Raw genomic sequence first — 25,526 nt, 5'->3', positions numbered from 1 at the left:
TTCCTCTTAACAGGGGGAGGATTGAGTTACACTCAATGTTTTATTCAGGGTTTTTTCCAGTGGTGGATGTGTGCAGACATCACTTCATCGCTGAGGCTGTGATAAGGATGAAAGGACTGTCACAGTATTAGAGCCAATCAAAGCAGCAGCATTTACAAAGGACCCGTCATTGTAAACATGAACTGTTTCAGGTAACGCGGGTAATGAGTCTACCTGACGGTCTCACAGACAGTTCAGTAACAAACTCATATCCCTGCTGCAGCAGTGAAAGGGACAAAAGACACAAATCCTTTTGTTATTTACAGTCCAATCATTAAATATTTGACATTTTTACAATTAAAACTAACAAAACTATTAATTATTTGGTTGCAAACTATTGATCACTTGAACAGAGTAACTGTTTCAGCTCTTTGCCCCGGTAGGTTTAATAAAAATCAATGTGTGCTTTAAATATCGAGGCATCGCAAACGTGCTTTAAATTCACTCAGCAGGCTATTGAATTTCAAGTGGACACTGACTTTGGTTGAATAAAGCGTGCAAGGAGAAATTAGTGCGTCACAAATGTATTGGTCATACATTTTTTTCCTGAGAAAGTCAAATAAAGAAACCCGGAGTTATCAAATAAAACAGCTCGACCTTCAGAGCTTCAGCGTAAGTCTCATGTTGAGTAATACTCATTAGTTTGCAGCCTTTCACTGAAAAAGCTGCTTTGTTTGTACCTGAAAAGCTCACCTCAAAGACACATTTGTCCAGTTTTTCCCCGTTTTTAGGGATTTTTCCTCGTCTGAATGGAAGCACAGAAGATGTTTTATATAACCAAAAATACACTGACTTGATTTGATGGGCATTTAATGGGTATTTTACTTCAACAAGCGTTTTCTGTTTACTGGAGCCGAACAGGCCGGAAATTTCTACCTTGAATTTCTGCTTGTGGATTTTTCCAGAAAAGGTAAACAGACCTTACCCTCTGTGTGTTTGCCTGTCTTTGTGAGAACCGGTTTGGGGTCAGCTCTCCTATCTGGAGTCACTGAACTGGACCTCTGAACCGTGTTTGTGCTGTTGGACCGTTTTAGTGCAGCGGCCCCCAACCTTTTTTGCGCCACGGACCGGTTTAATATCAGACAATATTTTCACGGACCGGCCATTACGGTGCCGCGGATAAATACAACAAAATAAAATGATACGACTGTGGTATTTTGTAAATATAATAATAAACGCAAATTCACTGTTTAACTGTGTAACTTTATTAACACTGAGAGTAACGTCCTCCTTTTAATCATCTGACCAATAACACCGCTGCTGCGACATCAATTCTAGTTACAGAGGAAGTCTTCCGCTTAAGCAAGTGAAATACTAGGATGTTACTCATTAGCAGATATCTGTATCTGTGTGATGCTCCCACACAGGTCGTGGATGCAAACTGATAATTAAGCTTGTGTTAGCTGATAACTTAGCGCTCCACCTTCAGGTGCAAATAAATGCAATCCCTGAATAAATCAATAATGTGGAGACTTCAAAACGCAACGCTCAAATCTAAAGTTGGTGGCTACGTCCATCTTTTATATACAGTCTATGTATGCAAAGGTCAACCTGTATTTGGTTCAGGAAAAACTGGCCGCAGAGATCGAACTAAAGCTGGGTTTTTTCTAGAAGTTACTCGACAGAGCAGCTCGGGTTATATCTCACACACAAAGGTCTTTAACCCGCTAGCTCCTGACTACTAAGTCTGTGTTCGACAATGTCCAGCTGCACCAGCGTGAGAATAGCACAACAATTATCTGGTGAGTAGGTGTCCTGTGTCCTGCCTCCTGCACGCTCTGTCTAGAATACTTCCAGCAGTTAAATTCAGGCAGCATTGACTAAAGAAGAGAGTTTGCACGAGACTATAACATCGAGTGCTATAGTGATGCAAAATGAGCACAAAGAGACAGAAAAACCTAAAAAATCATTAAATAAAAACTGTTTTGTACGGCAAAGAAGGAGCACCCTGTACAGCAGGTCGAGGCAAGAGGATGTCAGCAACAGCCGTGTGTGTGTGTGTGTGTGTGTGTGTGGTTTGCCTGATGGCCTTCAGCCTCAGCGAGTGGACTTTACACTGAGCAATCTGTTCTCACACACAAACTCATTCAGCTCAAGTATCACTTCTCTTTAAACAAGGCAGCAGTGTGTCTCTTCACCCCCGCAGCTGGCAGTGTGTGTGTGTTCGTGCGTGCATGTGTGCGCGCTCTCTGTAACATCTCACTTCGTTCTAGCGCTCTGACACGTTACAGACAAACATGTGCGAGAGCAGCAGCAGCAGCAGCCGTGAGTATCTGAGCAGGATGTTTTACATCTGCAAACACGGCTCCGGTCTGCTGTCACGGATCAGAGAGGTGGCACTCAAATAAAAACGCAGTTTCCTCGGTTTCCCTTTGTGCAGTTTTAAGAGTCAAGTATCGCATTCATGAATCTGAGAGTATCTACGACCTTGTTTCCTCTGACACATCAAGGGCTGAAAGGCAAGCACTACAAGCATCTGACTGAGAACAGGTCGTTGGAGCAGATGGAGGGCATAAAAAGCACTTGAACCTCTAAGCAGAGACCTCACATACATGTATATATGTATTTTTATTTTACATTTATATATTAAAGACTATATTAAAGTGTCTGTTTTCCAAGCCCTACACTTTGCTGCCTGAAGTCTGGTTAAGGAGATAAAGCATCCCTTTGGTAAACACCGAACCACCTCATCCAGATCTTCTTGGGGACTGGAAGGCATTCCCAGCAACATCCTACAGACCTATGTCTAAATTACAATTTCTTGTAAAAAAAAAAATTAAAACAATTTCAGTCATTTTTAAGTTCAATCAACTCCGTGTCATTGCCAAGGTAAAGCCTTAGGTCTTGCAGAAGGACCTGGAAAAAGTTCTTCATGCTTTTATCCCTTCCCACCGGGACTCTAACTCCCTAAACTTTGGTATTGAACAATCATCTTTACAACACTTACAGTTAGTCCACAATGTGGCAGCTGTGCTATATAAAAAAAACTTTGCTGACCTTTGCAGAGTGACAAAATCCTTCAACTTAGTGGCATTAACTTCCACTGCTTTGCATCTGCATGCAAACTACCCCAAGACAAATGACAGCATCACCTGCAAAGTAAACAAAGATCACCACCACTTTCACTGCACATTACACAACAGTTCAAAACAGAAGGACACAAAGTGACTCTGCTAAAGTCCAACAACTGCAGGAAAATAAGACTGACTTATTTGCTTGTAATGCAAACTAAGTTCTTCCTTTGCACTGAACAGCTCCAGGTCCACAAATAGGCAAATTAACGTAACCCTCGAGTACACTGGGAACAAGAACAGGAAGACTTCCACCAACATTACTGAGACATGACACAAAATAAAAACACGAAAGCCAGGACGTCCATGCACTCATTATTCGACTGTTACCAAGGTTAGCGTTCACAGATAAATTATACAGATTAATTAGAGCCAAAGACCAAAAATATGATCACAAACATTTTCAGCTAAAGATGATGTTTATTTCTCAGAAAGTTCACCTTTAATCCAAGTGAAGACTAAAGTGCTGCAGGTGCAATCTATGTTCAAAGCAGAAGCTTCAATTTAGTGTATAACTGGGCAGTGGACTGTAAAGCTTTACTCACTAATTCAGCTTAGTTCAATTCAATTTTATTTATATTGCACCAAATCTCAAGGTGCTTTACACTGTAAGGTAGAGGCTACAATGATACAGAGAATCCCCAACAACCAGACAACTCCCAGTGAGCAAGCACTTGGCGACAGTGGAAGGAAAAACTTACTTTTAATAGGAAGAAACCTCCAGCAGAACCAGTGAAAAGGTGAGTGAAGAAGAAACACTCAGTGCATCGTGGGAAGCTCCCAGCAGCCTAGGCCTACTGCAGCGTAACTAAGGGCGGATTCAGGGTCACCTGATCCAGCTTTAACTATATGCTTTAACAAAAACTGCTTTTTATTTGTAACTGCTGTTTATATCAGAGCAGTTTACTTCACAACCACGCCTACATTTGGCTCCCCCCTCAGTGTTTATTCAGGAGCTACTGCCTCTTGAGACTTGACCTGTTCCCAAAGACTTGAGGCCTGACTTCTGTAACAGTTACACTTGGACTTTACTTGGAAACCCTCTGCAGATCCAAGAATTCAATACAGCCCCTAAACCTTAACACTAGCTGATGCTAACAACATTTCCTGTAAAGCTCCACATTCACTGTGTGTCTGTTTTCACCCTAATAGGATCAGCCCGGCCTGAGAATAAAAACACTGACCGCAGAATCCAACGCGGACATCTTAGTATCCCAGTGAGGGCTCCCACTGGCAAAACACAGCACATTCCCTCGACTCTGACTTTATCCAAGCTGGAATGTGAACATTAAAAACAAAAGCGAGGCCAAACTCTGAAACACGTTATTAGAGAGCTGAGGACTGAGCGGAAACATCCTCCGGCTCAACATGCTACCCTCAGAAGGTCCTCACAGAGGCAGGACTCCCCGGCTCACACACACTCGGTTCCCATCCCCACTTTGGGCACGCTGACTGGAAACTTTCCCATCTCTTTGAAATGTGTGTGGAGGGGCTGAAGTCCAACAGGGGGAAACGAGAGCTTTTGTTACCGTGGGAACAGACGCTTGACAGACAGGGTGCTCAACTGTTGACGTGGTAACGAGATTCTTATCTCTGTGAACCAATCAGCGTCTTCCCAGGGGAGCCTGCGTGTCCCAGGACATTATATATAGGTCACAGGTTCGATCCCTGCACAGTACTTAAGGTTTTTCTGAATAAGATGCTCAGGAGTTAATTTATGTGGTTTTCTGCTTCAAATAAATACATTTTTCACCAGCTCCCAATGGGTTTCAGGGTGCTAGAGGTGAATCCAGGTGTCTTATAAAAGGTTTTAAACAGGTACAAGGTTTTCTTTAAGTTTTAGGAAGGACCTTTAAGCTGTGGAAATTATTTGGTACTTCCTTCAGAAGTCTCAGACAGTTTTAAAAAATTTAATAAGAGTCGATTCTTGTCCTGGAATTTTAAAGGATATAAAAGATGTTGTCTGGGGGGATCCAGGTATCCTATAAAAGGCTCTATGATGGTTTGTGGTGGTGGTCATGGTGTGTGTGGGGGGAGGCAGGGGGTGTTCCCTCAGGAGTCTTTTCAAACAGTCCAATCAAACAAGTCCTAATAACCTTTAAGAAGATTACGGAACTCTTAAAGTAAAAACCAGAGCTCCCTTTACTTGAAAAGTATTGTAGCTTTCCTCTTCTCTTTTTTTCAGTTTTGGGGGGTGTTTTTAATGCTTCAGTGATTTCAGTGGGTCGATCCTTGGGGCAGTCATTTAAGGACCCTCAGAGGCTATGATCGGTCCCAGTCTCACCAGTGATATTTAAAAAGGTTACAACACTCTCCCTAGGGAGGTAAAAGGCTATTTCAGTCTCTGATAAAGGCTTCTGGTCATGTTTATTTAAAGATATAATTCAGGAGGGGCATTCCTGTAGGTTTGATTAGTCCTTGCTTTGATTTTGGATTTTTAAGACAGCATTCCCTTTGAGCGTCTCAGAGATACAGAAAAATGTCCAAATGAGGGATGATTCTTGTCCATGAATTAGTAAAGATGCTTTTTAGAAGAGTCTAGGTGTCCAAGAAATCTTCTGATTGACTTTCAAAGTTTTGTTTTGGGGTTTTTTCTTGTAGCCCTTTGATGGATTGGTTTTTTGGGGGGTTGTTTTTTTTGTTTTTTTTTTGAGGAGTCTTAAATAAATAAACAATTCAAAGAGGTTCCATCCTTATCAGGAAGGTTTGAGGCCTATTACAGGAAGTAGAAGATGGTGTTTATGTCTCATAGTAATAAAACATGTCCTAATAAGGTTTCAGGACTCGTGAAAGAGGTTTTTAGAAGGATCAAAAGTTCCCACGAATGACTAACGGTCCTTGTACAGTTTTGAAATAATACTTAAATACTTTCCTCAGCTTTCCAATGGGACATTTCTTAGAGGGAGTTTCAACAATCCTTTAAAAGGGACCGTCCTTTTAAAAATGGTTTCTAAAATAGTTTATGAAGCCCTTACCTGCAGATATGTGACTAAACTAAAGTACCAAATCTAGAAAAGGTGTACTGGCAGACTCGGACTGGGCAATGTGAGTAAGAAGGATAAATAATGGTCCCCTGATGTAACCTCTTCGGTCTTTGACGACACTGACTGGTTATCAGTGACCGTGTTTGGTCTGTCAGAGTGAATCATCAGATCAAACAGCAGCTCACTGCCAGCAGGGTAATTCTGATTAATATACAGCAGCCATGTTGGCTCACATCCCCACCCCTGGATCTAATCTGATTTAACTGAACTTAATTTGAGTGTAATAAGGGAATTATGTTATGATTAGGGGCTTTATTTCCCAAATCAGTGTACCAGAGAAACACACTGTGGGAACAGCACCTTCATTTGACGTACTGTGTAAAATTACTGTAATTCATGAATAAAATCTAACTGTGTAAACCTGCATCAGTACTTTGCCGACAATAATCCAACCCTAAAAGTAGAGTGATGTTTCTTTTTTTAAACTGAATCTCATGTGATGGACACAGGACGGAGTTTCTAAAATCCAAAGGATGTGACGCTTCCCAGAGTCTCTTTGACTTCCAGCATCAACAGTGTGTAACAACAAAGTCACTTTAGAGTAAAATTTGAAGCGTGCAACACTCTCAACCTCTGGGCAACAAATTTAAATCAAAAGGCGACTAACAGGTCACCTGGTGAGAGGCATCCCGTCTCCAGAACATCCTGACTGCAATAACTCTCACACACATTGGCAACAGTTTGGCAATAAATGCCATCCGATTCATAAACGCTACAAGATTTCTAAGACATTTCAATCAATCCGAGTCAGTGTGAAGCACGGAGGGCAATTTGTCTGCAATGAATCTTTTTTGCAATGAGGAACTCAGCTGGATGTATTCTGGAATTATTTCTATATAAAAAAAAGACAACGTTGCCAAGCGCTTATGTCATTTTGCGGTTAAATTGCCATCCTGGAGCAACTTTGTAGAGTAATCTCTGTTTCAGATTGTGAGTTTCTGGCAAGACTCTGAATGAAAACAGTTAATGTGAATTTCTGCGTATGTAAATAGCAACGGATTCGCAATTTTCACAGATTTATCACAGTTATTATCTTAAATGGACTGGATGTAACTTGACTCCATTCAGTCGCAGATCAACTCCATTTTGATTGCGGACTTGCTGCACCAAGACTGTTTTGAAGATCAAAACAACCATTTTAAAGTCAACAACATTTTGAGTTTGTTGCATAAAGTCGCAATAATTTTGGTCATTTTTCTATTTGAGACTGCAGTTCACGGATATTAGCCTAAAAAGTCCTCTAATCACAAATACCAATAAATTACCGGCTCGCAGAACACGACAGATTCTACACAAGAATTGAAGTCTCTCTGTGTTTTGCTGCCAGCACTGTTAGCAAGTTAGCAAGCTAACACCAGCTTCTGCATTTGGTATCTAGAAAAAAAATCTTGTTTGGTGAGATTAGCTAATTTTAGCCAACGCTAGCTAAAGCTTCTCTCTATTGTTTCTGGCTAAACTTAATAAAACTGAGGTCCACATCAGTGGGGCAATGACTTTATGGAGGGACAGTGTGGCTTTGGGGATCAAATCCAAATCAGAGTTTTGACTAACATTAGCTTGCCTGCTAACCCGGAGGCTACCCTACAAGTTATCCATACAATAACACCTACAGCCAATTCAGAATTAGTTAACCAATTAACCTAACACATCAGTCTTTGGACCAACTAGAAGCTGTGTAACTTTGAGCAAAACGCTGTTTCGACTGTTAAAGGTCAGCCAGTTCTTATAAGCTTTCTTTGCTAGCTAACATTATTTTAACGGAGTTGAAATGCTAGTTGGCTTTAGCTTTCCAAATTTTCAAATGGCAGCTGGAGTGATTCTAAATGATTTGTTATACTAAAACGATATCGATGACAATACAAAACAATAACTAACAACTTGGGTTTTTTTTACAATCACAGCCAACAGTAACGCAGGACAAAGGCAGTTAGTTTCAGATGTCTTGTGTTTCGATTTACAGACATAAAATAGACATAATCAAGTGTTTGTTTCCATGAAAGCTAAAGAAAGATTTGTAAAAATGTTAATTATTAAACGTAACACTAAACCAAGGCCTTAGAGGAAGCTGGGTATTCTTTGTGCATCTGCCCAGGTGGAAAAGTGAAATATTAAGAGCCAGTTTGGGTCTACATGGAGCCATAAATGTTATAAATATTGCTCAGAATATGCGGAAATAGGAAGAGCAGACAAGGCAAAGGGAAGGACAGTGGATACAACCATTTTAGAGGTTTTGTTATGGCAGGTGAGATTTTTAATCTCACAGAGTCCGGACCTGGTCTGAATCTGCCTGGATACGGGATACTAAGGCCCAGAAGGCGTCACCCCTCCCTCTTCCTCCTGTCTGGGAGCCGGAGGTGAGCAGAGTCAGGTAGCAGCTGAATGAGGGCATTTGTGGAAAAAGACTCGAGCAGTCTCCGACACAAAGAGAGCATTTAGAGAGCGAGGGCCCACATCTGGAGGGAAACTCAAATACCAACCAATTAACAACAACACCTCGTCCTCGCTGTGGACGAAGGTGTCGTCAGGTTTCGGTGCTCCACTTCACCTCCGTTATTCTATTTGTGCTCTACCTGTTTCAGTTTCACAAGCAGAATTTCCTCACCTGATATCAGCTGTGTTCACACACTTAATCTGTTACATGATTTTATACAAATAACTTCTCGTTTTTTCCACAACAGTCAAAAACCTCAAATATATTCAGTTTGCTGGAACTAGACTCAGTGAGTTTATAAATAATAATAAATTTAAAAAGCTGAAAACATTCTCACATTAAGGATTTATTTGACTTGATTCTTGAAAACAGAGTAAATTATTTGCTGATTAAAGCAGACTAATCGTACCTACCCACTCCATGGAGCAGGTGCTCATTTCACCTGCTAATTTACATTTTTACAAGACCTTTTTCACTTTCACTCATATATCATATATATATATATATATATATATATATATATATATATATATATATATATATATATATATATATATATATATATATATACATATACACATTTCTGTCTTTCAAATAGATTTTTATATATTTAGGTCAACGTTTTAGTCCTTTACCCAGTGAATGATGCATCTCACGCACAGTCACGGCATCATGCACATTCCTGTACACAGCATTATGCACAAACAGATTCTTTCTGTCCCCTGATATCCCCAGAGCAGCCTGCTAACCAGGATACTCGTGCCCTCTGAAGCACACTGTGATGTTTGTTGGGCTCTGAGCACCGCAGCTGAATGGATGCAGTGTGACTCGGACAGGAACCAAAGTGCTGACAAGCCGCTTTCACCACACAGTCGGCGTGTGGATGCCGTGTTAAGAGCTGAACTCTCTCAGGCACCGTGCATGTGACCGCCATTTAGAAAATCATCAGCTATGTGGGCTATACAAAAAAATCCTTCTTGATTTCTTAGTTTCTTTGCATATTTGAAAATCACACTTACATCTTCCGATCATCAAATATATTTTAATATTACACAAAGTTAACCAGGGTGAATATAAAATATAGTTTTTAAATCGTTATTTCATTTATTAAAGAGAAAAAGGCTTTCCAAACCTGGCCCTCTCTAACAAAGTAATTGCGCCATGTTAAATCATGAGTTAACTGTGATTAATCACATTTTCTGGGAAGTTGAGTTCAATTTCACTGGTCACACCCAAGCCTGATTATTCCCAAACCTGTTTAAACAGTAAATCACTGAAGCAAGCTAAAAGACCTCAAAAAACAACCCAACATGCCACGGTCCAAAGAAACAGCCATTATCCACACAAGGAGAAAATCTGGAACGGTGCTGAACCTTCCCAGGAGCGACTGGCTTAACAAAATTACTCCAAGAGTGAATCGACGACTCATCCAGGAGGTGACAGAAGACCCCAGAACATCCAAAACACCGCAGGCCTCACTCGGCTCAGATAAGGTCTGAGGTCATGATTCAACAATAAGAAAGAGACCAGGCAAAAATGGCCTCCAAGGAGGAAACCGCTGCTGAGAAAACCCCCCCCACAAAGGCTCGCCTCACATCTGCCAACAAACATCTGGATGATCCCTGAGACTTCTGGGAAAATCTTCTGTGGACTGACAAGATAAAAGCAGAACGTTTTGGAAGGTTTGAATCCCGTTAACACAGCATTTCATAAAGCAACACTCAGACGTGGTGATAGTGTGATGGTCTGGACTGCTCTGCTGTGGACTGCTCAGGACGACTCGCTGTAACTGATGGAAACATGGATTCTGTCAGTCCATGAAGCTCAAGTTCACCTTGGTTCTGCAGCAGGACAACGATCTGAAACACGGCAGCACGTCCACCTCTGAATGGCCTTAAAACCAAAATGAAGGTTTAGGAGTGGCCGAGTTTAAGTCTGGACGTAAGTCAGATGGAGATGCTTTGACCTTAAACAGGTCGTTAATGCTGGAAAACCCTCCAACGTGACTGAAGAGTGGAAGAAAATTCCTCCACAGCGATGTGAAAAACTCACTGAAGTTATCACAAATGCTCGACAGACTTCTTGCTGCCAATGTTGGCACAAGCAGTCATTAGGTTTAGGGGGCAGTTACTTCTTCAGACAGGACATTTTTTGATGATCTGAAACATGTGTCAAAAAACTATAAATCAGGGAGGAAGCAAATTTCACAGGACTGTAAATCGAGGCCACGGTAACAGAGGACAGTCACAGCTGAGGCCAACAGCAACAGCTGGATAGTTTTTGGGAGCTCGTCTCTGTTAGAGTCAAAGAACTGCAGGACGTTAAAAAGGTCAAGAGACTCGACCGAGGAGACGCTCGAATCGGAAACACGGTCGATACGTCAGAACTTAACAAGCCAAATGATTAACGGCTCTGGGTTTGTTTCCCCTCTGCGACTCTGCTGAGTTAATTTATAGCTTTTCCAGGAACATCCAGCTTTGGCATCTAGTTTTTTTTTTTACCAGGTTTTGAGACGCATCTTCTAAAGCCGTCTTAGCTACAGGTTCAGAGATGCGCCTGTATTAAATGCAGGAATCTGGTGCCTCTTTTGGACATTATAATCCCCCGAAGAACTTCTGTGCTGACATCTTTTACTTATTTTGACCTGTAATGTGTATCACTTGCTGTCAGTATCCAGGCAGAGCTGCCTGAACTTGATCTGAATGTGTCTGTCAATGAAGCCGGAGATTTAAACATCTAATCTAATGAAGCGCGCTCCCGTACAGTACACACTCCCTGCTGCCCGGACGCTCACATTACTCATTTACAGTAAATGAGTGGCAGAGCTGAACACACACACACACACACACACACACAGAGTGTTTCTGGTTGACAGATGGTTCGCTCTGTGTGAGGAAGCTGATCTGATTCAGTACAGAGACCCCCCATCACCTCCTCCCTCCTCCTCTTCACTTTGTACCTTCTGCTCTCGTCTCGTTTCGGTTTCCTCTTCTCGTGTTTAAATATTCTCCTCGTCTGTCTTTAGTTACCTTCCAGATTTCTCTTCTCTCCGTGGACATGTTTAATGGGACTCCAGGATCCTGTTTACTGTTCTGTGAAAATTACACTTCCCTGAAGATATTACGCATCTTTAATACATTACACATATTTTTAGTGTTTTGTTGGGGTTTTTTTAAACAGCAGAAATCTACTTTTAACCTTTAAACGCATGTAAACGGGAATAATTCATGACTGCATTACAGTGTCAAACTCAAAATCCAAAAATGGTTTTAAATCCGTACACATTGGAAATTCCTAAATCCAAACATAGTGACAGCGGTTTGTCTGACTACCGGTCTGACTATCTGTGAAGTGATTCACCCTGACCCGTCAAACTGAGGGTTACACCTGAAGTTCCCTCCCAAAGCTTCTGATTCTGCTTTGAATGAAACTGATAGAGCGTACGTCTCATTCACACAAGCACTTTTTTCCTGCTTCTAAGTGCTTCCTACTTGACATTCACACTCCGATGAGCACATCGGGAGCGACCGAGTGTTCAGGATCTTGCCCAAGGGTTCTTTGGCGTGCAGGCTGGAGCAGCCTGGGATCGAACCACCAACCTTCAGATTAGTGGATGTCCTCCTGAGCTACAGCCAACCATATCACACGTCTTTAAAAGTTACACTTCTGTTTCGCTGGGGTTTTTTCTTTAATGACACCATGTGTGTACACAGCAACGTGTACACTCACAGGACACTTTATTAGGTACACCTTACTAGTACTGGGTTGGACCCTTTTTGCCTTCAGAGCTGCTTTGATTCTTCACAGCACAGGTTAAACAAAATAACGGAAATATTCGTGTTCACATCTCAAAGGTGCCTGTTGGATCTGGACCTGCTGACTGTGGAGGCTGTTCAAGTACAGTGAACTCATCGTCATGTTCAGGACACCAGTCTGAGATGATTTGAGTTTTGTCTCATCCTGGAAGCATCAGAAGATGGTACACTGTAGTCATAAAGGGATGGACGCAGTCAGAAAGAAAGCCTAGGTGCACTGTGGTGTTTAAACCATGACCACAAGAGTGGCACTACCGTCGGTTAAGAACATGGAGGAAAAACGATGCGTGGTTTGTCTCGAGTCTCGATTTTCGATTTCTGCTGCAACATTCGAAGAGTCAGAATTTTACCATTTTAACATCTTGAAAACATGGATTGATCCTGCTTTGCATCTGAAATGTTTGTTGTTTTTTTATTTGGTGACTTCCTGTTATATGTAGATGATGCTATGATTTACGTTCCCATCCCGCCAGCAAAAACTGATCATTAACTCAAACTTACAGTGGCCCTGAGAGGCCAAACGGACTGCAACTTAAGAAAACACCAGCAATAAGAAAAATGCTCCAAAAGCACACAAAACACAACGGAAATAGAAAAAACGAAAACAGAAATAGGAAAAAACAGATTTCCAAAAGCAAAAGGGAAGTGTTTCTGGGGAGACAATAACCCGACGGACCAGTTGCAGGAACCAAAATATGCAAAGAATTGCACTGGGAGACACTTAAAAGAAGTGGAGGCTCTATTTTGTAAGGAAAGATGAGAGGTAAGTGTGTTAGCCTAACTATTAGCCTAAAAATCCATCATCAGCATTATATGAATCATGAGATTAAAACACACTTACCCAGCATGCTTTGGTTCCTGCAACTGGTCTGTCGGGCTCAAAAAAAAGTCAAGTGAGGAGTTTCTGTGTACATCTCAACCACCGACACAGCGTGTCATATGAAACGGGTAAGATAACACGGCCTCGTGCGTGTGTTTGATCTGTATTTGTGTGGAACTTTTCTGTTAGTTCAGTTTAGGGCCGAAGATATCTAGGAAGATCCTGCTAAGCAGTTTTTTGTCCATCAGACTCAGAGATAAGCGGCCAAAATGATTTTTTTAACAATGCTTTTGTTGCATTGATGGAGAGCTGCTGAGAGCAAAGTTAGCACAGCACACAGAAAAAAAAAAATCAGCACATTTCTGATAATAAAACTCTGCTGATGCAATGCTGAGCTCTGCAACCAGAAAAACTGAAAACAATTCACGGTCATGTTCCAAAAATCGTCTCTGTCTGTGAGGGAGATTCATTTTATTCATTCCATAATTTCGTTGTATGTGTACAATGACAATAAAGGTCTGTTCTTCTTCATCTGCATGACAGTGGGTTCTCAAGCAGCCGGTTGAACACCTCAAACTAAATTTCTGAAGAAGGCAGAGCTCTCAGGACCACTTGCAGCTTTGTTTTCCTCCAGCTGAGCCGAGCTCTTGGAGTTTGGCGCTGCTCCACGGTCCTGTTTGCTCACCAGAAATTGATTTGAACCCAGCAGGTGCGCTGACTTCAAAGACGCTCTATTCTGGACACTTTCTGTGTTCTGACGCTTTTTTTAGGCTCCCGGAAGATCAATAAAGCTGCTTCACTTCCTTCAAACGTCCACAGAATCACATCCAAGAGAATACGCAGGTACACAGACAGGCAGCAGTGGTCGGACTGTTTATTTAGTCGGACCCAGAACATGCATAAAGTTTGAACAGAGATAAAAGTCATTCTATGTGTTAAACTCTATATGTTGGGTTTTTTTGGGGTTTTTGTGTGTGTGTGTGTGGGGGGGGGGTGATAAGGTATCACTGACCACTGTTTGACTCGCTGCATAGAAACCACCCGGGATATCATCACATGTGCGGAGCTGCAGTCTGCGAATGTTTCATTTTTTTTATGGTGACAGACGACAGAAAGGTGAACGATGTGGGCGTTTGAGCTCCGACCGGCTAAAACACAGAGAAAAAACTGGAACAAGAGGTCAAAGGTCACACACACAGCCCATCACATGCTGAAGGCAGTGGGTCACATGCTGTCCTCCTCATACCTCTGACACACACACACACACACACAGTGTCAGCTCTGTGCCTCCAAGCAAACACTTGTCAGCGCCGTTACTTCAAAAAGACAAAATGTGTTTCAGCAGCACTGCTCTTGCTTTAGTTAAAGTGCTGCATTTTATATTCTAGAAAAGTAAAAGTACAAAAGGGCAAAGAACTGAGAAGTTCAAATACTCCTAATGAAAAATGGTCCAATTTAGAGTCGTCTTGGATTAATTACCTTTAACAGTATAAATATATTTAAAGGAGCAAACAGTCAATTAATCCAGTTACATGTGTCACAGCTATACTGACAGCACGTTTGAGCCTAGTCTGGCTCACAAATGGCACAGCTGGCTCAGGTCTGGCACTGAAAAATGAGGCGGGGGGCGGATAATACAATATCTTTGTGTTATTTAACTGGTTACAATCTCTGAGATGCATTTTTAGACGCATCCTGTTACTGTTGTTTGGATATAATGATCGTAAGGGAAGTTTCAGAAAAAACAAATGGAAACAAGTCTTTGTTTTAAAGCCTTTTAAAACAGAAAGTGCATAAAAGTGACTCTGACAGCTGGGTTTAAACCTTTCATGATGATCGTTATAACTGTAACATGCGTGCTGTGGCCCGCGGTCCTGCAGCCGCACCGACATGCATGACGTATTTTCTTCTGTTCTGAAATCTGATTAAAATTTCTAAAAAATGTGATAAAATCTGAACTGAAGACTTGACGTGCGAGGGAGGTAATCTGCGGTTCGGGGTCTCTCACACACAGGCAGAGGTTGTCAGGCGAGCCGAGCAGCTGGAGATAAACGACTGCAGCCGTCAGTCTGCTGACACGCTGCAGACAGTTCAGCGCACACGTCAGTGAAACATCAGACACCTGCAGTGATGTCGTGTTTCCACTTCCTTCAACTCAACTTTATCTACACGCCGCTTTAAACGCTGCAAACCTGATCCGGAGCGGCGGTGGAAGGAGCGCTCGGCCCTTTCCATCAGCTCATCGCAAATTTCAAAGATAAACAAGTGCGCATGTCTCCAGTAATCAGTTCGGTTCCTGTTTATGGAAACTTCAGCAGAGATATCTGATAACATCACAGCAATGAATAACTGTCAGCGCTGATGAGGGGCCAGTTTATAAAAACAAATGTGTCTCAGTCTGTGAACTGTTACGAGAGTTGCTGTGAGGATCAGCTGAACCAGATTTATGGGAGCTGGAATAAAAACTCTAATATGGCAGAAATGGAGATCACAGCTGCGTTGAACTTGGCTTCATCAGAATAATCCAGCTATGCTCAGTTTCTTCAAAGTGTGGCATGTAGTTCAGTAGCACTTATACACACCTCCGACTTTGACCCAATGGTGGCAGTAGAGTGCTTGAGGAGAAACATGTAGAGGCTACCAGAGACTCCACTGGCAGAAGAAGAAAGGGTAAAAAGTGTGTGGGAACAAGCATCAACCTCTGGGGCTTAAAAGCGCCAAGGGTGCAGTTCCTCCAACACCCACTGGAGGCTCTAGCAGTGAGTCAGTCCCCATAGACTCCCCTATTAAAATATCCAACTTCAAAGCAGATATAAACACGTTCACATCCTGATATAAAAACTGTCTGAGGCTCTACAGATAAGTCCTACCTTCATAACAACTTTACAGGTGTCAGTGTTCTTATAACTCACCTGTTTAAATTGTATTAAGGCTTAAGAGTTTGCATCATTAGGGGAGTGGCCTCTTTGACTGACAGGTGCATGGTGACACAGGCAACTTTAGCTGTTAGCTATCTGCTAGCCCTCACCTCAGCTAATCGGGGTCACTGAACTGGATATCTGGACCGTGTTTATGCTGTTGGAGCATTTTTAATGACATTACATGACCAATAATATGGCTGCTGTGAGGTTACTATACTAACAGACCGTCCAGGAAGAGCTCCAGTGTTGGTGAGTAAAATTCTAGGATTTGATTTCTTAGCATTAATTAGCTCCTGTCTGTGCCAGTGGGAGCTCCTATACAGTTTACAGATGCAACTTGCTAACCAAGCTATCTAGCATTAGCTGATAATTTGACAATTCACCCTGGTGTCCTGATAAGGTCTCCTCTGGCTGCAAAACCCAACATGGTGGCCATAAAGTGTAGAAGTGTCAAAATGAGCCCAGAAACCACTGGCTGCATCCATCTTTTATATACAGTCTATGAAAAATGCTGCTACATCTGTGAGATCTTTGACAGAAAAACTCAGACTTCAGCAAAATGTGTTTGTGAAACTGCTCTGTGTTGTCTCAGTTACACACTCAGATGATTGTACATTTAAATGTAGACTCAGCAGTTCACATGTACCTGATGGACCCATTAAAGATGACTTTTAAATCTTCTCTCCACACATGAATGAGGTGAGCTTTGTTCCCTGTGCAGCATGAAGGCAAGGACGGTTTCTCTCAGAGTGCAACCTGACCTGCTGGAGCTCGCATCAAATATTCATCAGCTCCTTTCACAGCGTCTTGGACCCTCCAGGAAACACACAAACACGAGACGGTTCGTGCGGCCGCATGATCTCATCGCATCAGTGTTCATCTCTGTTTAACACATTATCATCCCATTATGCTTCCATAACTAACGATGAAACAATAAGGCCCCATTGATGGTGGGTAATAAACTTTATTGCTCACAGTAACACGACTAACACATCAGGAACAGGAACATCTGCAGGACATCTCTGCAGGAGCGCGCATTAAACCTGAGCGCGGTTTCTCTCATGGAGGTCCGATGGATTTAGTACTTTCTGCCGTGGTCAGTGATCTGAATCCAGTCCAGTATGAGAGTAATTTCACCTCATTACTGATAATAATGTCAGCTCAAACCGCCTCCAGGATTTTATGAATGTGGATTCTGTAGGGAAATCACTAGATTATGACTTTTTCTTTTACTTTAAAAACTCCCGAATTTTATTAACTCAGATTTCATTCAGGCTCAAACCTGGTCTCCTCTGTGTGTGTGTGTGTGTGTGTGTGTGTGTGTGTGTGTGTGTGTGTGTGTGTGTGTGTGTGTGTGTGTGTGTTTTATTAGTTTATCTTCAAAAGGATATTTTTATCTCAAGAGTCTTATTTTCTTGGTTAAATAAAGATAATGTAAGAATGAAGTATACGCCGCCTCACTGAAGCACACGGTTCAGTAACACTTCATAACATAGCCGTTTAATTCCTCTGTAATTAAACAGAGTTTAACTGTATTATATTTTAAGTTACAGCGTAATTAGATTTACCTACAAATCCTTAAAGGTAGGCAACAGTAACAAGTCAGGTTTTTACAGGATACAAATAAATTTCCATACTGTAAGTGCATTTAAGTACTGGGTAACTAGTTTTAGGTAGTGTATGAGTAATTTTACGTATTCTGTAACTTTAAATAGAGACACACAAAATAAACTGTAAGTAATTTTAATACTGTGTCAATTCTTTGGAGTTTTTGCAGAAGAACAACATTTCATACTTTTTGAGGTGCTATTATGGAGTGGCTTAACTTTTTCTTTATCACTATAAAGTCACATAGACCAGCAAATATTGATTGTATTTATTTTTATCACATTTATATTAGAGTACAGGAGAATTATTTCTCAGTTTCCTATAAAAACCTGACTTTTTATGCTTTTGTGCCTCCCTTTAAGTATTTGTAGGTTAATATATTAACGTTTTAATTTCAAATAAAATAAATTTTTTTAAAAATCGAACTGTTTTTAATTACAGAGGAATCACACTCTTAGTCGTAGGTCGTATTATAAAGTGTTACCCATGATTCAGTCCTGAGGAGATGGAGCTCTGTGAGCCATGTCTGTCAAAAAATTCTGACGTCTTGATTTGTTTGATAGATGTGCAAAAGGTCCTGCGTCTACCTTTCACAGTAAAATCCATGACATATACACCATGTGACAGCTGTAGTGGAGGAAACTGTTGCTGAAGGACATCAAAGCATTTTAGAACAGATACCAGATTTTATAACAGAAGGACTGAATCAAATCTTATCTTCGACTTCACAACTGAACTCCTGCTGCCAAAGAAGCTCAAAGCTTCACAGCAGGTCAGACAGAAAAAGCAGTAAAAACGAAATTTTACTGTCCACATTTATTCCAAATGTCTCTCTTACGCACACACACACTCACACAGAGTTGGCTTGCAGCTGAAACCACCCAGCAGTAACAGATCGTACCATGACAACGGTCGGCAGGGGTGTGTGTGCGCCTGTTTTAAATCGGGGCGGTGTTTGTTGGGGGGGGGTTGAGGCTATCTGCCCCCTGGGGCGAGGGCAGCAGTCAAGGCTGCAGGCTGAACAAACATGCAGGATCAGAGCGTCCCCGGATTGAATGTTTCAGCCTTGAGCTGTCAGGTGGACGTCAGGAGGAAAAATTTTATTTCTCAACACTTCAAACCTCAAACTTCTTCATTGGTGTTTAATCAAGACTGGATCTACAGGTTTGCTCAAGTCATACCTTTCCACTGAGTGGTCACTTCATTAGGTACACCTTACTAACACCCGGTCTGACACAGTTGTGCCTACATTCACCCAGAGAACACATGAAGACTTAAATCTGATATTTGTAATAATCATATGTGTTTGTAAACATCAATCCTTTAACATGTTGCCTCCTTCACTTCCTTCAAAATAAAAGCCCCCATTGGAGTATATAGAGCATCATTATGCAACACGGTGCCTATAGAGGACTGAGGGTTTCCATGGAGACGATAGCGGCTCCACTTCGATTCCTCAATTATAGGTGTGAAATCTTTATTAGTGAGAAACACAAACACACACACACAGCCGCCTTTCTTTTATCCCCTCAGAGGGTGTAACCCGATTTTCCAATAGGAACATCCATCACAACATTCCTGCTCCGCTTTAACACGACGTGATTAAAAACCTCAGTTAACCTCTAATTATTAATCAACGTGGAAACGAGTGGCTGTTTCCTGCGCGGCCACGGATGTGGGAACAACGAGAGACACGATCACGATTAATCAGCATTTCTTTGATCTTTTATAAAAAATTTTAAAAAAGACGTCACCGCAGATGGCGGGAAACTTCAGCGCACATTTTTTTAAAATCCTATGTTTGAGTTTTCCGTTTCAGTGATGAAGAAATGGTGTTACATCATCGCCAGAGGACAGTCTCAGACTTATTTAGGCTAAATAATCCACACCTTCAGCAGGTAACTGAGCGCGTCTCTGGTCTGCACAGGAAGGACCGAGCCAACCACCGCACCGCTCATTCCAAAAAGAAACGTGGGGATAAATGACCCTCCAATTAACAAAATCATTTCTCACTACCACGCTGTCCAGTTTACTTCAGCCTAAACCTGCTTGGAGAAACTCGAAAACCTGCACATTTAAAATGGGACGAGCCTGAGGGTAACTTAGGGAGTGATCCTGCTAACAAAGCAAACTGCACCCAGAGGGTCGTCGACTGAGGTCACACAGACGGTAAAAAACCTGAAACCATCACTGACCCTGACAGGACAGGCGTGCTGACCAAAGCACGTCAACACTGCCGAGGACCGATTCACAGAGAACAATTCGTGCTAAACTTCCGTACCAGAGCACATCCGGGATAGAGGAAGAAGCTGAGCGAGATCATGTGACGTCACTCCAACGACATGTTGAAGAACAACAATCGCACAGGGCGAAGACGGCGAAGACGGCGATGGCGGCGGGCTGAAAGCGGTCACTGGTGGGGTCATACTTTCCAAAACTTACAATGGCAGCACATCTGATCTGAGGAAACATCTGCTTAAACACTAAAGCTGCAGACTGTTTGACGGCCTGAAAGCCAAATTCGCCGACAGTAGGCTAAATAATTACTCAGTTGTCATAGAAACTTTTCTTTACAGTTTGTTCACATTTTAAATGAGCATTTCTACACCGGCTGCACTGAAATGTCAGAATGCTATTTATGCTCGAGACGTGTAAGACGTCTGAAACCTCAGAATGAACAGGAACCGAAAACAGTCGAGCATCAACGGTGTGAACGCTGCCAGAACGAGGCGGCGTCAAACGTTTCAGCCAAAAAACATTTTCAATCCATAATCTCAAAACAAGTAAACAGATACCGCTGGCTGCAATACCGAATTCCAGGTACTGGTATCGGTTCAAACAGTAAACGGGAAAAAGCTTCAAATGTTTGCTGTCGATCAGCGTCAGGTCTCCTGCTGAGCTCTTCAGGAAACAGAGCTTCGGTCAGGGACTACTTTCTTCGGCGTATTCTTACATGTGTGACCTCTGATTATTATCAGCATTTAAATTTTAAACAGTGACACCGTGTGAGTGAGATCGATTTTACCTACAGATTATAAACAGATGAAAGTTTGTCTCACACACACACACACACACACACACACACCTACAGCCGTTAACAGTGTGACTGACACCTCAAACTGCAGCTTGTGTAACAGATCACACAGTTAATCTGGAGCTCACATTACACACACACACACACACACACACACACACACACACACACACTCTCAGTTTCCCTCATATTGATCACACTGTCAAACATCCTCTCTCTCGTTACTACACTAAAGCCAGAGAAGAGGAGGAAGAGCGAGGAAATAAGGAAAGGAAACACAGACATAGGAAGCAATAAATGATGGAAGGAGAGGAAGCTGAAAGACAGGAAGTCAGAATAGGAGTATAAACACCAACGAGCAAAAAGAGAGGAGTCTCCTCTTCTTCTCTGGTTTCCTGACTGACATGAGCAGCTCCATCAAACCACGGAAACAACATTTTCCTTTAATCTGTCACCAGACTTCACATCTTTAAAGCTGGAACCACCTTGTGAACAGAACCAGAACCATCACCTGAAGATGGGACATGTCATTACATTTAAAGTGGCGCTGTTCTGCTTTCCTTGATGGATGTTCACACTGTGAGCTCAGAGCTCAGGCTGCAGATGCTCCAAACTCTCAGTGTAGCACAGTTTTTTCTACTCTTGGATCTGCATGATGTCATAAGGAGGGATATTCCTAATATAGTCACATCAAGCACAGAAGCCCCACTGTTATGCGTTTGCAAGGAGCGGCCAATCAGAAGAGGAGGAGGAGCTAAAATATTTCTAGCTGAACTGAGAGGCTGATGCAGACAGACAAAGACAAAGAAGGATTATTCTGGACTGTGAATCATGCAAAGCTGCTCTGGCAGAGTCTGAACAAATGACGCTCAATCATCTGTTATTGATCACACACACACACACACACACACACACACACACACACACACACACACACACAAGAGAAACACACACACCTTTTAATTGACTTTCTCCTTCAAATTGAAGGACGGGTCAATCAATACAGAAAATCAGTCACTTGTGATTTCTGATGCCATTAATGGTTCACTTTCAGGCTGTATTTTATATGGAACACACACACACACACACACACACACACACACACACACACACACACACACACAGAACGATTAAACCAGAATAACTGAACAGACGTTTGGATCAGTTCTTGAAACAGAAACACAAACTGAACACAAGAAAGTAAAAGCCAAGGTTATCGCTGCTGAACAATGCCAGGCAGGATGTGTGTGTGTGTGTGTGTGTGTGTGTGTGTGTGTGTGTGTGTGTCCGCAGGACAAGACAAAACATGTTCACTTCGAATCTGATGCGTCATCTAATCACTATGAGTCGTCTGCTACGCTGTAAACCAATCTGTGCGGGTTTGTTTATGTCTGTCTGTGTGTGTGTGTGTGTGTGTGTGTGTGTGTGTGTGTGTGTGTGTGTGTGTGTGTGTGTGTGTGTGTGTGTGTGTGAGAGAGAGAGGGAATCATACACATAAAGCTGCAGCAGCACAAAAATAAAAACCAAAGTTTCATAAAGAAAACTTGTAAAAAAAAATTTTTTTAAAAAAGGTTAAATGTGAGACATTAAAGTAAAAACAGTAAAATGGTTCTTTAATCCAACATGGCCGTCAAAGAGGTAACAAACAGAGTTAAGTTCAGCCAATCACAGGGCTGGTTTAAAAAAGGTGCTGCTGACCTTTGACCTCACGGCTGCAAATGTGAGATCACCGCTGCAGTCTCAGAGGAATGAATAAATCAAACGCACCCTCTTTCTGCAGCTCCACTGACTGGACTAATTTACCCTGAGTGCTACAACACACACACACACACACACACACACACACACACACACACACACAGACAATGGTTAACTGCCATCAGCGTGTGAATCAATCTCCACTCTGCAGCAGAAACATGCCGTCATTTGGAAAGGATGGAGAGGACTGTGTGTGTGTGTGTGTGTGTGTGTGTGTGTGTGTGTGTGTGTGGACGTGTCACATCAGGAGGATGGATGAGTCACAGCAATGTCTGATTCATCTGAAGTTCAGGTCTAATTGAGGTTTTGGCTTGAAAACAGTAAATCAGCAGGTTTGAGCCACCTGTGTGCAGATACACACACACACATCATTTTAAAGTTCTGAATAACTGTGAGTCAAAGGTTCTGGTCAGATCTCAGGAAAATTAAAAAAAAACAACCATAAAATATTATCAAATGTTTGTAAGATTTTCCCAAAATGTTGTAAATAACATACGAAATAATGTAATATGACAAAAGGTTTATACAAAAATATAAAATTTATAAAACATATCAGTAAAATTTTCCCCATTGACAGAAAATTACACTTTAAAAAGTAAAAAAAAAAAGGAAAGAAAATGGAAAAAAAATGTCTAAAAGTTGTTCATTATTTACCAAAATAAATAAATAACGCATCTGAAAAATCTGTGAAATTTCCCCAAAATATCTAAATCTAAAAATGTTGGTCAAAAACATTCACAGCATGAAAAAAATATAAAATGAACCAAATCTAATAAAAAAAGATCACATATTTTGTTCATCGAAATTTAAATATATTACTAAAATCTGAACAATATGGAAAAGATGTCAAATGTGCCACAATAGAACATCGCTGAAGAGAGTGTGAATGAATTTTATGTTTGAGATGATTTTGTCTGATTTTTGTTCCTGAAGGTCGTCCATAAATCACATAAATTTGCTTCAGCGATGTCAATCACACAACTGTGACATTCAAACCAAGAAAGTGAAACTATTTAATTCATGCCAAACGCGTCTACGTTTAAAAATATGGCTAAAAATAAAAAATAAAATAAACCAATCTAAAATATTTTTAGTGCAACTAAAATAAGACCAGAAGAAAGAGAAGATGTGTGTCAGAGTGAAGTGTGTCAGTGGTTCAAACCAGGTGTGTGTGTTTCTCTGAGCGTGTATTTATATCTTTGTGGGGACCAAAATCCTGGTTTCAAGGCATTTCTGAGACTCAGAATGTGGTTTTAGTGACTGGGTTACATTTGGTTATGGTGAGGGTTAGGGTAAGGGGCTAGGGAAAGCATCATGTCAATTAGATGTTCCCACAGGATATGAATACCCGACGTGTGTGTGTGTGTGTGTGTGTGTGTGTGTGTGTGTGTGTGTGTGTGTGTGTGTGTGTGTGTTTGTTCAGATTCAGGGGAAAAAACTGAAAGAGATCAGAGACAGACGGATCTGAACATGTCTGACTCTCTGATACTACAAGTGTCACTTACAAGCACACACACATAAACAAACACACACACACACACACTCTCTCTCTCTCTCTCTCTCTCTCTCTCTCTCCTCCTCAGTTCAAATCAAAGTGAAAGTACATGAAAGCGCAGCTGCACACATTTAAAGGATCGCTCCATGTTTTCTCAGCCGGCCCGAGGCGTCAGCGGCTGTCGGTGCCGAGGTCGCGCTCACGCTCACTGTCAGTGTTTGTGAGCTGACTGCAAACACTTAGAGAAGGATTTAAAATCCCTCTGAGGCTGAAAGGAAACAGGAACGAAGGGCGGGATAAAGGTGCGTTTCCATGAATAATTACAGATTAGTCATGTATCATTAACATTCAGAAGTATCAAGCCTCCAGGTCAGTCAAGGTGTGGCGAGCTCAGGTGACGCTGTGTTGGTCAGTTAGTGTCCACTTAATATATTTATTGTCGTGTAAAAAGTTTACACTTTTACACTACACCCTGCACCAAATTCTGCTTAAGGCCCCATAACACCTCGGGCCGACTCCGTCTGCTGTGTCTGTGCGAGTCACACTAACTGCAAACTGTCCACGTCAGACACAGAAACACCAAAAACTGATGTTTACACGAAAACTGAGTGCAAAGTGAAGGAGCCGAAAGCTGCAGTTCCTCTACCGTCCACCGGAGGCTCCAGCAGTGAGTCAGTCCCCATAGAATTCACATTAAAACTTTACAGCAAAAATAAACATTTTTACAGCCTGACACACAAACTGTTTGGTCTCTGTAGATAATTTAATCCTTCATCACACCTGCATAGGTGAGAATCTATTTTATACGTTTTTAATTTGTAGTAAGTTTGCAGTATTAGGGGCGTGGCCTCTTTGACTGACTATCAGATGTTTAAATCACCAGATGTGTCTGGTTGTTCATTTTGAGATTAAAGCTGTTGTTTCCTCCAAAAGTCCTGATGTAGATGAGTTTGTAGACGACTTTATGTCTTGTGATACGACAAACATCGTCTTTACTGCACGAGGGTGTAACCATCACTATCCTTGCATCAATCCAGTGTGAGGTCTTTCATTTCGCACGAATCCGTCCAGCTGTGGTTCTTCCTTCTGACCAGAAGCCGAGTTCTGTCTCCAAGTTCGAGTCCGTCTCCTCAACGTCCTATCACCACACCGTGCTTATGAGCTAAAACAGAAATAACAACAGACGATCCATGACGAGCAAAACCACGACTGCTTCCCATTAGTCAGTCTCACGCCCACCCACCGGTGTGCGCCGTGATTAAAAGCAAGCGTACAGATGCTGAGCTTCCAGCTGTTTGGAAAACTGCTGCACTGTATCACAAACCAAGCGGCCCCTTTTACCAAAGAGGGTCTCACGCCAGAAAAAAAGATCATGTGAGACCAATCGCAAACCAAGCACTCCTTTCACAGCAGATACTGATCTCAAACTCCACCCCTCTTGCAGGCTGGAGGGAGTTTCGATCCAAGCGCTCCCGTGGACCCACAGCTGC

At 41.9% G+C, this 25,526-nt stretch overlaps 1 protein-coding gene across 1 annotated transcript in view; it reads right to left on the bottom strand.

Moving 5' to 3' along the window:
* The window catches only part of mgat4b (alpha-1,3-mannosyl-glycoprotein 4-beta-N-acetylglucosaminyltransferase B), a 108,232-nt gene that overhangs the window by 79,164 nt on the left and 3,542 nt on the right, over positions 1–25,526 (bottom strand). The gene's annotated exons all lie outside the window — the stretch shown is intronic.

Source organism: Oreochromis aureus, linkage group 2 (assembly GCF_013358895.1).
Source record: "Oreochromis aureus strain Israel breed Guangdong linkage group 2, ZZ_aureus, whole genome shotgun sequence".
Taxonomy (NCBI): Eukaryota; Metazoa; Chordata; class Actinopteri; order Cichliformes; family Cichlidae; genus Oreochromis; species Oreochromis aureus.
This window is presented reverse-complemented; position numbering and strand designations above follow the sequence as displayed.